General features: G+C 49.0%; 1 non-coding gene across 1 annotated transcript; it reads left to right on the forward strand.

The window, feature by feature from the left end:
* The first annotated feature begins 6,191 nt into the window (after window positions 1-6,191).
* Window positions 6,192-6,265, forward strand: TRNAN-GUU. The gene has a single exon. It is a non-coding gene; the product is annotated as a tRNA-Asn (tRNA).
* Window positions 6,266-15,346: the final 9,081 nt, after the last annotated feature.

A 15,346-nucleotide genomic window follows, 5' to 3' on the forward strand; every position in this document is an offset into this window, starting at 1 on the left:
GATGACATATGTAAAACTTTGGTCACATCTCTGGTTACTTTCTTGGAAGACATTTCTAACATAGAATTTCTAAAATAAAAAGGTATAGACATTGTTCAATGTTCATATAATCAAACTGTTACCCAGAAATAACATACCAAGTTCACTCTCATTAGTCCTATGTGAGAGTGGCCTCTAATTATACCCTTGATAGCATTTTAGTATTATCTCTTTTTCTGCTTTGATATTTTGAAAAAAGAAAATTTTATTTCATTTAGCCTTGATTTTGATTACTATTAAGACTAAACGTTTATGATTATCTTGTTCATATGTATATAAATTTCTTCTTTTGAGAATATTTTGTTCATGTTCCCAATTTTTTTGTTTGCTTTATTTTTTTTCAGTTGAGTTGTAAAGAGGTTGTTTTTTTATTTTTTCATATTAATTGGTAAGTGCTCCTTACATAATAGGAATTTTATTTTTCTGTCACATTTTATTTTTCCAGTTTACTTTATGGCTTACAGGGGTTTTTTACTCACTGATATAGCATATATTTTTTGAGCATCTGCTGTTTGTCAGGCACGGTTGTAGGTGTTGGCAATTCAGTAGAGAGCAAAGCTGACTAAAATCTCTATCCTTGGAGAACTTACATTTTAGTGGAAGCTTCCAGTTGAGAGTGTAATTTCAATGGACAGAACCATCTGGTACCTGGAATGCCTGTTTTATAGTTTGATAAGTATCTATAATTATTTAAACATAATTGACCTATTAATGCCATCTTCCTTTCAGAAAACCATTTTCCCCATTTGAATATAGAGGAAGAGAGACACCAGAACTCATCCTAATCGAGAAATGGCTCTAAAACCAATTGTACATCCCACAGTCTGGGGTTGGAGAAATGGGAAGTGCAGTGGGGAGGTTGATGAGAATAAAAAACTTTGGGATCCTAGTTTAGTCAGCTCTGGCTGCTATAACAAAGTACCATGAACCGGGTGGCTTATAAACTACAGAAATTACTTCCACCATTTTGGAGGCTGGAAGTCCAAGATCAGCGTGCCAGCATAGTCGGGTTCTGGTGCCAGCATAGTCACCCATTTTGGGGCTGCAGACTATAGGCCTCTCCTTGTATTCTCACATGATGGAAAGAGATGGAGCTGGCTCTCTGGAGTCTTCCTAACAAGGAACGAATCCCATTCATGAGCGCTCTACCCAAACTCCAAAGGCCCACCTCCAAATACCATCACATTGGAGATTAGATTTCAACATGTGAATTTCAGGGGGACACAAACATTCCATACCAGGACCCATAAGTACAGGGGTGTGTACCAGGAATGACTTTATGGAATGGCTGACACAACAAAGCCAATTTCACAAGACAGTCCTTTCTCTTAGTGGAGGTATGGGAAAGTCATGGGACCTGAAACAGAAACTAAATTGCCCTTTTAGCAAACTGTGTGCACATTCAACTCAAGGACCAGACAAATGACTGCCCTCCAAGGCCTCAGCATTTAGAAGCGGCTCTAGGAAAGGGGACAGAGAGAATCCTGAATTGATTGACATTGTCCTTTTGGAAGCTGCAGAATAGGGACTCAAAATAGAAATTGAAAAAAAAAAAAAAAACCAAGATGGAGGCATAGGTAAACACCGGAGATTGCTGCCACGCACAACCACTTCAAAAATACAACTAAAAGACGGAATGGACATCATCCAGAACCACAGGAAGGCTGGCTAAGTGGAAATTCTACAACTAGAAGAAAAGAGAAAAGCATACCGAGACTCAGGAGGGGTGGTGCGGAAGTAAAATACAAAGGTGTGGAGGTGCATGCGGAGAGGGCTGGCGGCTGAGGTCACGATTGTCTTTTTCAATCGGGAGGGAGTCTCAGGCTCTGAGCTCCAGTTCCGGGCGAGTCTCTGGGGACCCAGACTCATACAGGAGAAACGGGACTGTCTGGCATCGGTCGGAACTTGAGGGCAGCTTTCTCTTGAGGCACACGCAGAGATTGCTGAGGCCTCTGAGGACAGGACTGAGAGCAGCCATACTGCTCGCTCCGCCCACCCTGTTGATCCCCTGGGGCTCTGCCCCGCCCAAGCTGTGCACGGAGGCTTTTGCATATGAAAGGCCCTTTGTAATCTGAAAATTACTTAACAAACTGCAGCTGCCCAAGGCCCCAGAGCAACTTGCATTGCTTTACAGCTGGCTTCTGCAGGGTAGCCTCAGGCAGTGGCTAGATTAGCACCTCCTTAGATCCAAGAGCCAGTGTACCCAGTGGTCAGAGTGGGACCATCCAATTATAACTCCGCAGATCCATAAGGGACACACTCAGGGGGCAGACTCAGTAAGCACCAAAGCCCACTGAAGCAAGTCTTGCCCCATAAGGGTGTCTTCAGCACAGAAGTTCTCCCACCGTAGACACAGCTGATTCTCACCAATTGGCCTGGAGGTCAAATCCTCCCAGTGTTACCTACAACAATCAAGGATTAACTACAACAAGACCGTGCATAAAGCCCACAAGGGGGTACACCAAGAGTGTCTACCTCAGGTAATTGGGGAGGCTGAGCCACTGGGCCCTATAGGACACTTAGCACAGAAAGCCACTCTATTGACACAGCAAAGCATAAAAAATGCCGAGACAAAGAAACAGGACACAAATGGCAGAAATGGAGGAAAACAAACTACTGGATATAGAGTTCAAAACCACGCTTTTAAGGTTACTCAAGAATTTTCTAGAAACCGCAAGTAAATGTAGTGAGATCCTCAAGAAATCTAGTGAGACCCTCGATGTTGTGATAAAGGACCAACTAGAAATTAAGCATACACTGACTGGAATAAAGAATATTATACAGACTCCCAACAGCAGACCAGAGGAGCACAAGAATCAAGTCAAAGATTTGAAATACGAAGAAGCAAAAAACACCCAACCAGAAAAGCAAATTGAAAATGAATCCAAAAATACAAAGATAGTGTAAGGAGCCTCTGGGACAGCTTCAAGCATACCAACATCCGAATTATAGGGGTGACAGAAGAAGAGAGAGAGCAAGATATTGAAAACCTATTTGAAGAAATAATGATAGAAAACTTCCCCTACCTAGTAAAAGAATTAGACTTACAAGTCCAGGATGCACAGAGAACCCCAAACAAAAGGAATCCAAAGAGGACCACACCAAGACACATCATAATTAAAATGCCAAGAGCAAAAGATAAAGAGAGAATCTTAAAAGCAGAAAGAGAAAGAAACTCAGTTACCTACAAGGGAATACCCATATGACTGTCAGCTGATTTCTCAACAGAAACTTTGCAGGCCAGAAGGGAGTGGCAAGAAATATTCAAAGTGATGAATACCAAGAACCTACAACCAAGATTACTTTATCCAGCAAAGCTATCATTCAGAATTGAAGGTCAGATAAAGAGCTTCACAGATAAGGAACAGCTAAAGGAGTTCATCACCACCAAACCAGGATTATATGAAATGCTGAAAGGTGTCCTTTAAGAAGAGGAAGAGGAAGAAAAAGGTAAAGATACAAATTATGAACAACAAATACACATCTATCAACAAGTGAATCTAAAAATCAAGTGAATAAATAATCTGGTGAACAGAATGAACTGGTGATTATAATAGAATCAGGGACATAGAAAGGGAGTGGACTGACTATTCTTGGGGGGGAAAGGGGTGTGGGGGATGCGGGAAGAGACTGGACAAAAATCGTGCACCTATGGATGAGGACAGTGGGTGGGGAGTGAGGGCGGAGGGTGGGGTGGGAACTGGGAGGAGGGGAGTTATGGGGGGGAAAAAGAGGAACAAATGTAATAATCTGAACAATAAAGATTTAATTTAAAAAAAAGAAATTGAATGGAGTTACCTATAATAATAAAAGTGTAATATGCAAATCGACCAAATGATTGAACAGTAGGACTCATCTGGATGACCACACTATGACACCCACTGGCGCCAGGCCAGCCAAGGCAGGTGCGTTGCAATTGGTCAGGTGCCCAGCCATTGCCCCATGATCGCCCTTCAGAGTGAGGCCCACGCCACAGGCCGGCGGGGCAATCAATCAATCGAAGGGGCTCCACAATCACCCCAAAGAGGGAGGCCCAGGCTACCTGGCAACAGTGCTGCAATAGGTGGCGGGGGGGGGGGGGGGGGGGGGGGGCGGGGGGCAGGGAGCCTGCCTTTGCGGGGCAATCCATCGCAGGGCCCCAGCTGTGTGGGCAGGGCCTACCTCTTTGGGGCAATCGATCACAGGACTCCCAGACTGTGAGAGGGCACAGGTTGGGCTGAGGAACCCCGGCCCCCCCCATCCCCCCACCCCCCCCCCCACCCGCCGCCAGCACATGAATTTCATGCACTGGGTCTCTAGTGGAAAAATAAAGTTTTATTTCTTATACATCTGAAAGATCTCATTGTGTTTTTAAGAGGAATCACAAAAAAAGAGAGAATCATTTAAACATTTAAAAAGATATTCTCACAGTGCTTAAGAAGAAAATGAAAAATGCAAATGGAAAATTTCATTAAATATGCATAATTTTAAGTTAACAGTTTGGAAAGCATTATCTGTTCCAATATTTCCAAGGTGGAGGTCATCGATTCCTTCTTCACACATGGGACACTCAAGAATACCACTTACACAAATATCCCTATAGAGCCAGGATACGCAGAACCGACTCTAACTGTTGCTCAGCACAGAGGAGCAAGTACCTCTCATGACAACAGGATCTCTATGTGTTCCCCCTCAGAAGATTCCTACCTCATCTCCCTTGCATGGCATATCTCAGTTCTGCAGGCCCCCTTAGCCCTTCCCTCCACCCTTTATGAGAAGCTGGCCCCCATCACTCTCAGCATCCTCCTCACTGAAGCAGAACTGGCTCTGACTAGGAGGAAGCAAGTAGAGGAAAGACCTTAGATCCCAGAGAACTTAGATGCAAAAGACTTTCAGGAAAGATACTCATCACTAATCCTTAGGGAAATGCAAATCAAAAGTAGTATAATGAGATAACACTTCCTTCCATTAGAATGGCCATTATTTTTAAAAGAAAAAAAAAACTGAAGGAAAGGAAGGGAAAGGAGAGGAGTGGGGGAGAGGAGGGGAGAAAGAAATGAAAAGTGATGGCTGGGATGTGGAGAAAAGGAAAGAAAAGCCTTGTGCACTGTTGGTGGAAATGTGAAATGGTGCACTTCCTTTGGAAAATTATGTGGTGGTTCTTCAAAAAATTAAAAGTAGAATTATCATGTTTCATCATTTGTACTTCTGAATACATACCTAAAAGAGTTGAGAGCAAGGCCTCAAAGAGATATCTGCACACCCATGGTCATGCAGCATTAGTCACAATAACCAAAAAGCAGAAACAATCAAGTGACCATGGACAGATAGATTAATAGGTAAAGAAAATATGGTTCACCCATACAATGGGATATTATTCAGCTTTTAAGGTAGGGTTATGTGTCCGCAAGGAGCAGAAACCGAAGTAACCGCTTGAGCTAAAGCTGACCCATTATTCAGCTTTTAAAAGGAACAGAATTCTGACACATGCTACGACATGGATAAACACGTTCACTCCGTGAATGCCAGGTAGTCACAAAAGGACACATTTGGTATGATTCCACCTATATGAAGTACCTAGAGTGGCCCAATTCATAGAAAGAGAAAGAATGATGGGTACTGGGGTTTAGGGAGGGGGGTGGGAAACTGTTGTTTAATGGGGACAGAACTTCAGTTTAGGAAGATGAGAAAGTTCTGGGGATGGATGGTGGTGATGGTTGCACAGCAATGTGAATGTATTTAATGCCCTGAAATGTGGGCTTTGAAAAACTGGGGGTTAAAATGGCGAGAAAAGGAACTAGGAGGAAGGGCGTGGAAAAGGAGGGGGACGGGGCGAGTGCCTCGCAGGGCAAACTGAATGGAGTCAGCGTGTGAAGCGCACCTCCCTCTTGCAAAAAGGCGAGGAGGAGACGGGGGCGTTACACTGAGCCCTAGTGGCCCTCCACGCAGAAGGAAACCTGCAGCCGGCAGCGGCCCCCTCGTAGGGGCGGGTACTGCGGGCAGCTCCTGTGTCCCAGGCCCCAGACACCCTGGTCCCCGCGGCCTCCTGCAGCCCGTTTCCCTCCCGTCCCTCCCCTCGCTCTTCCGCAGGCGGGCTCGGCGACGCCCAGGGCGGCCAGAGAGGTGTGGCCGCGGGAATCTGTATGCACCAGCAGCAGGGCCAGGGCGAGCCGGTCTCTGTGGCGCAATCGGTTAGCGCGTTCGGCTGTTAACCGAAAGGTTGGTGGTTCGAGCCCACCCAGGGACGGGGTGTTAGTTTTTCCTGAAATATTCTCTATATGCGACAGTATTCTAACTCTGCCCCCGGGAGCTGGGAGATCTTTTATCGAATCAGTGTAGTACGCTGTCAAGTGTCTAAGGCAGAGGAAAGGGTGCCAGAGTTACCCTGCTCTGCAGTGTCAGCCCATACCGCGTCACTACTCTTCCTGCTCTGCATCCAGGGGAAATTTGCACACTGGCCTGTTCGCCAACAGCGGTCTCTGTAAAGGAAACAAAACAATTTACCCACGGACTGGTGAGTGATTAAATGCCACTGGTTTTTCTCAGAAAACCTGACACTATGGTAGCTATTCAGTATCACCTCATCTGCCAGAAGGATTCGGGGAGCCGTGCAAGAGGAAGTACCGAGAAGCATGTGAAAATACAGGCACACTAAGGAACTATTTGCTCAATTAAGCCCTGCTGGGTTCAAACGGACTTGAACCCAGGCAAAAGACTCAACGTTTACCGTAGATTGTGACCGAATTCTGCAGGAGACTGCACTCCGGCAAAAACAGTACGGTTCCTGTTTAAAGGTCTGCAGGGCTTAATTTCAACCCTGGTCTCTCAGAAGACACATTTTTCAAGCAGATGATCACATAGACTTTTGCTTTACAGATGGAGAACCACATGCTACTATGATAATGTGATAATAGAATTCATTTCTGGGGAAACTGCGGTCACGTGAAATGGACTGTGTCTCTGAAATGGACTCGTCATGGGTAGAATTGAGACCTAGAAGAAGGAAGAGCTGTCTCACGAGGCTGTCTCTGAGGAAATGCCTTGGCAAAGGCTCGCTGATAATTATCCACTGCTGTCTAGTTAAGAGCCCTAAAGGAGGGGATAGGATTGGCACTTACGGTGGAATTCCAGGCAGAGTAACAGGTAGCTCCCAAAATGTTCCGAGGTAGGGGCCTTTCTGATGCTCCTCAAAATTCCAAACTTTCCACCAACATTTAAGGATTGCTTATAGTGGAAACAAGAAAATGGGAAATCGGGCCATAAAATAATTTACACACTGTTTCAATCGAGTCTAACATTTCAAGATGAAGAAGGTGTAATATTTGCTACTAAAGAAACTGGGGACTTGGAAAGCATGCCCTTTCATTTTGAAGGTGAGTAAATGTACACTGGGTTCTAAGTCCCTTGAGAGAAGAGACCATTTTCATTTATTAATTAAAATTTTAGGTTCCAAAGGACTTCCTTCAAATACACTTCAAATTCTTTTTTTTTAATACTTTTTTTATTGATTTTTTACAGAGAGGAAGGGAGAAGGGACAGAGAGCTAGAAACATGGATTAGCTGCCTCCTGCACACTCCCCACTGGGGATGTGCCCGCAACCAAGGTACATGCCTCTGACGGGAATCGAACCCAGGACCCTTGAGTCCACAGGCGGACGCTCTAGCCACTGAGCCAAACCCGGCCAGGGCCAAATACACTTCAAATTCTTGAATTTAGCACACAAAGGGTTACCTGATCCTGTTAAAGAAAAAGTTAAGAGGCTATTATACTTTTTTATTGATTTCAGAGAGGGAGAGGGAGATAGAAACATCAATGATGACAGAGAATCACCGATGGGCCGCCTCCTGCACACCAGCCCCCCACCGGGGACCGAGCCCTCAATCCGATCATGTGCCCCTGACCTGGGAGTCTCTAGTCCGCAGTCCAACACTCTACCCACTGAGCCAAACCAGCTAGGGCAAGGCCATTATATTTTAAAGGAGCAATGACACTGGGCTATGGTAGATATAGGAAAGAAGACATGGTTGTAATTGGAGGGAATTGGACAGGACCTAGGGACTGAAACAGGAGGGACTGTGGGGATGATACCTACATTTAGAGCCTTGGTGACTCAAAAACTGGTGATATCATTGCTTGATATTTGAATTTGCAGGGGTCTTAAAGAAATCTTAAACCAGTATCCTACATGTGGCTGATTCTACACCATGGAATTCATGTAGAACCGAGCCCCAGAAACAACCTTTATTTTATTTTTTAAAAAGTTTCTAGTCCCAGAAACAACCTTCATTAAAAAAAAAAAAGTTTCACTCCATTTTAATGTAAACTTCATTTATTTAAGACTAGAGGCCTGCACATATTTGTGCATATGTAAAGGAAATTAATTAGAAAGTGGCTGGTGGCATGGGACTGGGCTAGATGGGCCAGACACACCCTGGAGCCAAACTCGCCCTCCCCCAGAGTCTCTCCAGGCAGGCCGCACCTGGGGAGGCGCTGGGGCAGGAAGGGCATCTGCGGAGTAAGCAGGGTCCCTCTGGCAGGTGGGGCCCCTCGGCCCAACCTGTGGGGATTGGGCCGAAACCAGCAGTCCAACATCCCCTGAGGGGTCCCAGAGTGTGAGAGGGCACTCTGCAAAGTTGCTGTCACTCAGCAGCTCCTGCTTTGAGCATCTGCCCCCTAGTGGTCATTGTGTGTCATAGTACTGGCCGGTCACTTAGGCTTTTATATATATACTAGAGGACCGGTGCACAACTTTGTGCACTCGGGGCGGGGGGGGGGGACCCTCAGCCCGGCCTGTGCCCTCTCACAGTCTGGGACCCCTCGGGAGATAACGACCTGCTCCCGGGTGACAGAGGGCAGGCCCAATCCCTAGGTGCAGCCCCTGGTCGGGCTCAGAGCAGGGCCGATTGGGGAGTTGGGGCACTGCCCCCTGTCACTCACAGAGCAGTGCCCATCAGGGGGGTTGGAGCTCCGTACCCTGTCACGCACAGAGCAGGGCCAATCAGGGGGTTGGGGCACTGCTCCCTGTCACGCACAGAGCAGGGCCCATCGGGGGGTTGGGGCGCCGCCACTCTCACACTCAGGGCAGGGCCGATGGGGAGGTTATGGCTCTACCCTGTCACACACAGAGCCACAGGGCGATCAGGGGGTTGGGGAGCTCCCCCTATCAGGCACAGAGCAGGGCTGATCAGGGGGTTGGGGCACCTTCCCCTGTCACGAACAGAGCAGGGTGGATAGGGAGGTTGTGGACCCGCCCCCTGTCACACACAGAGCCGCAGGGCAATCAGGGGGTTTGGGCGCTGCCCCCTGTCACACTGATCCCAGTGACGGGAGACCTTGCAGCTCCTCTGATCCTGGTGCTGGGAGGCCTCGCGGCTCCGCTGATCCCGGTGCTGGGAGGCATATTACCATTTTACTATATAGGGAAGAGGCCTGGTTCACAGTTGGGTGCCGGCTTGTTTGCCCTGAAGGGTGTCCTGGATCAGAGTAGGGGTCCCCACTGGGGTGCCTGGCCAGCCTAGGTGAGGGGATAATGGCTGTTTGCAGCTGGTCACACACCCTTCAGGGTGGAGGTCCCCACTGGGGTGCCTGGCCAGTCTGGGTGAGGGGCTGAGGGCTGTTTTCAGGCTGAGGGTGACTGAAGCTCCCAACCGTTCCTTTTTTTCTTCTTCTTTATTTTTATTCTGGGCCAGCTTTAGCTTTGAGGCTTGGCTCCAGCTCTTAGGCCTCCGCTGCTGAAAGTAGGTTTCTGGCCTTTGCTTACAATGTTGCGATCCTGCTGACTGAAGCCGGGCGGACTAAAGCAGGTTTCTGGGGTTTTGTTTAGCTTCAATATTTGTTACATAGTTGCTTAGAGTTGCAGCTCAGAGGCCTTCAGCGGCAGGCGGGGAACGTTGGAGTCCTCCGTCACTGAAGCAAGCAAGCCTCATGTTAGTTTCAAGCTGCCTGGCTGCCGGCCGCCATCTTGGCTGGCAGGTAATTTGCATATTGCCCTGAATAGCCAATGGGAAGGGTAGCGGTCGTACGCTAATTACCATGTTTCTCTTTTATTAGATAGGACTAGAGGCCCGGTACACAAAAATTTGTGCGCTCGGGGGAAGGGGGGGTCCCTCAGCCTGGCCTGTGTCATCTCGCAGTCTGGGACCCCTCAGGAGATGACGACCTGCTGGCTTAGGCCTGCTCCCGGGTGACAGACGGCTGGCCCAATCCCTAGATGCAGCCCCTGGTCGGGCTCAGAGCAGGGCCGATTGGGGAGTTGGGGCGCCACCCCCTGTCATGTACAGAGCAGGGCACATCAGGATGTTGCGATACCACCCTCAGTCACGCTCAGGGTAGGGCTGATTGGGGGTTGGGGCACCGCCCCCTGTCACACTCAAGGCAGGGTCGATGGGGAGGATGCAGCGCCACCCCCTGTCACGCACAGAGCAGGGCCCATCAGGGGGGTTGGGGAGCTCCCCGCTGTCACGCACAGAGCAGGGTCGATCTGGGGGTTGGGGAGCTCCCCCCTGTCACGCACAGAGCAGGGCCAATCAGGGGGTTGAAGAGCTCCCCCCTGTCACACACAGAGCAGGGCAGATCAGGGAGTTGGGGCACCACCACTCTCACACTCAGGGCAGGGCCGATGGGGAGGTTATGGTTCTACCCCGTCACACACAGAGCAGGGCCCGGGGGTGGGGGGGGTGGGGCACCACACCCTGTCACACACAGAGCAGGGCCGATCAGGGGGATGGGGAGCTGCCCCGTATCAGGCACAGAGCAGGGCTGATCAGGAGGTTGGGGCGCCTTCCCCTGTCATGAACAGAGCAGGGTGGATAGGGAGGTTGTGGCCCCGCCCCCTTTCACACACAGAGCTGCAGGGTGATCAGGGGGTTTGGGCGCTGCCCCCTGTCACGCTGATCCCGGTCCTGGGAGGCCTCTCGGCTCCACTGAACAGTGCCGGGAGGCATATTACCCTTTTACTATATAGGATAGAGGCCTGGTGCATGGGTGGGGCCGGCTGGTTTGCCCTGAGGGTGTCCTGGATCAGGGTGGGGGTCCCCACTGGGGTGCCTGGCCAGCCTGGGTGAGGCAATGATGGCTGTTTGCAGCTGGCCACACACCCTTCAGGGTGGGGGTCCCCACTTGGGTGCCTGGCCAGTCTGGGTGAGGGGCTGAAAGCTGAAGCTCCCAACTGCTCCTATTTTTCTTTTTTTTTTTTTATTCTGGGCCAGCTTTAGCTCTGGCTCCAGTTCTGAGGCCTCAGCTGCTGAAAGCAGGTATCTGGTTTGTTTCAATTCTATAATCGAATCTCTGTATCAACTCCAGCTCTGAGATCCCAGCTCTCTGAAAGCTGGTTTCTGGGGTTTTGTTTAGCTTCTGTATTTGTTACAATGTTTTTTAAACTGCAAGCTCAGAGGCCGGCAAGGCAGGGGAGGAATGTTGCAGTCCTCCGTCACTGAAGCAAGCAAGCCTCACGTTCGCTTTAAGCTGCCTGGCTGCCGGCCGCCATCTTGGCTGGCAGTTAATTTGCATATCACCCTGATTAGCCAATGGGAAGGGTAGCGGTTGTACGCCAATTACCATGTTTCTCTTTTATTAGATAGGATATTAGAGGACCAATGCACGAAATTCATGCAAGAGTAGACCTTCCTTCCCCTGGCTGCCGGCACTGGCTTCCCTCAGGCTGCCGGCAGGCACCCGGGACCTGGGTTTCCCTTGAAGCTCTGGCTTTATCTGGAAGGTCATCCAGAAGGACATCTGGTCTAATTAGCATACTATGCTTATATTATTATAGATAGACTAGAGTCCCAGTGCACAAAAATTTGTGCACTCGGGGGGCGGGGGTGTCCCTCAGCCCGGCCTGTGCCCTCTCGCAGTCTGGGACCCCTCGGGAGATAAAGACCTGCTGGCTTAGGCCTGCTCTCGGGTGGCTGAGGGCAGGCCCAATCCCTAGCTGCAGCCCCTGGTCAGGCTCAGAGCAGGGCTGATTGGGGAGTTGGGGCGCCGCCCCCTGTCATGCACAGAGCAGGGAGATTGGGAGGTTGTGATGCCACCCTCAGTCACAATCAGGGTAGGGCCGATTGGGGGGTTCGGCACCGTCCCCTGTCACACTCAAGGCAGGGTCGATGGGGAGGTTGCGGCGCCACCCTCGGTCACGCACAGAGCAGGGCCAATCAGGGGGTTGGGGCACTGCCCCCTGTCACTCACAGAGCAGGACACATCAGGGGGTTGGGGCTCTGTACCATGTCACGCACAGAGCAGGGCCGATCAGGGGGTTGGGGCACTGCCCCCTGTCACTCACAGAGCAGGACACATCAGGGGGGTTGGGGCTCTGTACCATGTCACCCACAGAGCAGGGCCGATCAGGGGGTTGGGGTGCTGCCACTCTCACACTCAGGGCAGGGCCGATGGGGAGGTTATGGCTCTACCCCATCCCACACAGAGCAGGGCCCGTGGGGGGGGGGGAGGTTGGGGAGCTCCCCCCTATCAGGCACAGAGCAGGGCTGATCAGGGGGTTGGGGCACCTTCCCCTGTCACGAACAGAGCAGGTGGATAGGGAGGTTGTGGCCCCAGCCCCTGTCACACACAGAGCCGCAGGGCGATCAGGGGGTTTGGGCGCTGCCCCCTGTCACGCTGATCCCGGTGCTGGGAGGCATATTACCCTTTTACTATATAGGGTAGAGGCCTGGTGCATGGTGGGGCTGGCTGGTTTGCCCTGAAGGGTGTCCTGGATCAGGGTGGGTGTCCCCACTGGGGTGCCTGGCCAGCCTGGGTGAGGGGCTGAGGGCTGTTTTCAGGCTGTGGGTGACTGAAGCTCCCAACTGCTCCTTTTTTTCTTTTTTTTTTTTTTATTCTGGGCCAGCTTTACCTTGAGGCTTGGCTCCAGCTCTTAGGCCTCGGCTGAAAGTAGGTTTCTGGCCTTTGCTTACAATGTTGCGATCCTGCTGGCTGAAGCCCTGCGATATTTGTTACAGAGTTTCTTAAACTGCCCGCTCAGAGGCCTGCAGCCGCAGGCGGAGAACGTTGGTTTCCTCCGTCACTGAGGCAAGCAAGCCTCATGTTAGTTTCAAACTGCCTGGCTGCCGGCTGCCATCTTGGCTGACAGTTAATTTGCATATCTCGCTGATTAGCCAATGAAAAGGGTAGCGGTTGTAAGCCAATTACCATGTTTCTCTTTTATTAGTGTAGATAAGCTTCCCAAGAGACAACTTAGGGGGTCCATGGAGCCCTGTGAAAACCTGAATGGGAAGCTAAGGATCTCTTCCATAGAATGTACATATTCACAGATAATACTTTCTTTGCAATGTCCAAAGGAGTCGCAGACCATCCAGAGCAGTGTTCTTGGCCCCCAGATTCTGAAGGCCCAGCTTTGTATTTTACTTATTCAATTTGTGTTGTAACTACTGATGAAGGTCATAAAGTGTGTCAAACCCAAAGTGTTTAGATGTGGAAAAATTACTAAACTAAAAATTTTAAGGTAACACAAACAACTAGAAATGTCTAATACTACTGACAAAGACAAACAAAACTTATTTCTTTTCTTTATTTTCTTTTTTGCTGAGAAATTAAGTAGATATATAAAATTAATAAATAAGAATTTGAGGGGAGAACCAAGATGGCGGCATAGGTTAACGCCGGAGTTTGCTGCCTTGAACAACTACTTCAAAAGTGAAACTAAAAGACGGAAGGTACATCACCCAGAACCACAGGAACGCTGGCTGAGTGGAAGTCCTACAACTAGGAGGAAAGAGAAACGCATACGGACACTCAGAGGAGGCACAGTGCTGAAGTCAAATTCTGAGGTGCGGAGTGCGCGGAGCGGGCTGGCGGAGGAGGGCACGGTTGGCGTTTTCAATCGGGAGGGAGTCGCAGACTCTGAGCTCCAGATCCGGGCGAGTCTTTAGCGACCCAGACTCAAACGGGAGAAGCGAGACTGTCTGGCTTCGGTCAGAGCGAGTGCAGCTTTCTCTCCGAGCTTTGCAGCGGGTGCTGGGACTCAGAGAGGCAGAGCCCCTGGGGACAGGACTGAGAGCCGCCATAACTGCTCTCTCTGGCCCACCCTGTTGATCCCGAGCCCCAGCGACCCACACTGCCCCGCCCAAGCCCTGCACAGAGGCATTTGCTGGATAGCCTCAGGCAAAGGCTAGATTAGCACCTCCCTAGAGGACAGAAGTTCTCTCACTGCTGACACAGCTGATTCTCATAGCCACCTGGCCTGGAGGTCAAACCCTCCCTGGTATTAGCTACAACAATCAAGGTTTAATTATAAGACTGCGAACAAAGACCACTAGGGGGTGCACCAAGGAAGCATAACAAAATGCGGAGACAAAGAAACAGGACAAAATTGTCAATGGAAGATATAGAGTTCAGAACCACACTTTTAAGGTCTCTCAAGAACTGTTTAGAAGCCGCTGATAAACTTAATGAGATCTACAAGAAAACTAATGATACCCTCGATGCTATATTGGGGAACCAACTAGAAATTAAGCATACACGAACTGAAATAACGAATATTATACAGACTCCCGACAGCAGACCAGAGGAGCGCAAGAATCAAGTCAATGATTTGAAATGCGAGGAAGCAAAAAACACCCAACCGGAAAAGCAAAATGAAAAAAGAATCCAAAAATGCGAGGATAGTGTAAGGAGCCTCTGGGACAGCTTCAAGCATACCAACATCAGAATTATAGGGGTGCCAGAAGATGAGAGAGAGCAAGATATTGAAAACCTATTTGAAGAAATAATGACAGAAAACTTCCCCCACCTGGTGAAAGAAATGGACTTACAGGTCCAAGAAGCGCGGAGAACCCCAAACAAAAGGAATCCAAAGAGGACCACACCAAGACACATCATAATTAAAATGCCAAGAGCAAAAGATAAAGAGAGAATCTTAAAAACAGAAAGAGAAAGAAACTCAGTTACCTACACGGGAATACCCATATGACTGTCAGCTGATTTCTCAACAGAAACTTTGCAGGCCAGAAGGGAGTGGCAAGAAATATTCAAAGTGATGAATACCAAGAACCTACAACCAAGATTACTTTATCCAGCAAAGCTATCATTCAGAATTGAAGGTCAGATAAAGAGCTTCACAGATAAGGAAAAGCTAAAGGAGTTCATCACCACCAAACCAGGATTATATGAAATGCTGAAAGGTATCCTTTAAGAAGAGGAAGAGGAAGAAAAAGGTAAAGATACAAATTATGAACAACAAACATGCATCTATCAACAAGTGAATCTAAGAATCAAGTGAATAAATAATCTGATGAACAGAATGAACTGTTGATTATAATAGAATTAGGGACATAGAAAGGGAATGGACTGACTATTCTTGGGGGGGAAAGGGGTGTG

Source organism: Myotis myotis, unplaced genomic scaffold, assembly GCF_014108235.1.
Source record: "Myotis myotis isolate mMyoMyo1 unplaced genomic scaffold, mMyoMyo1.p scaffold_m19_p_3, whole genome shotgun sequence".
Classification (NCBI taxonomy): Eukaryota; Metazoa; Chordata; class Mammalia; order Chiroptera; family Vespertilionidae; genus Myotis; species Myotis myotis.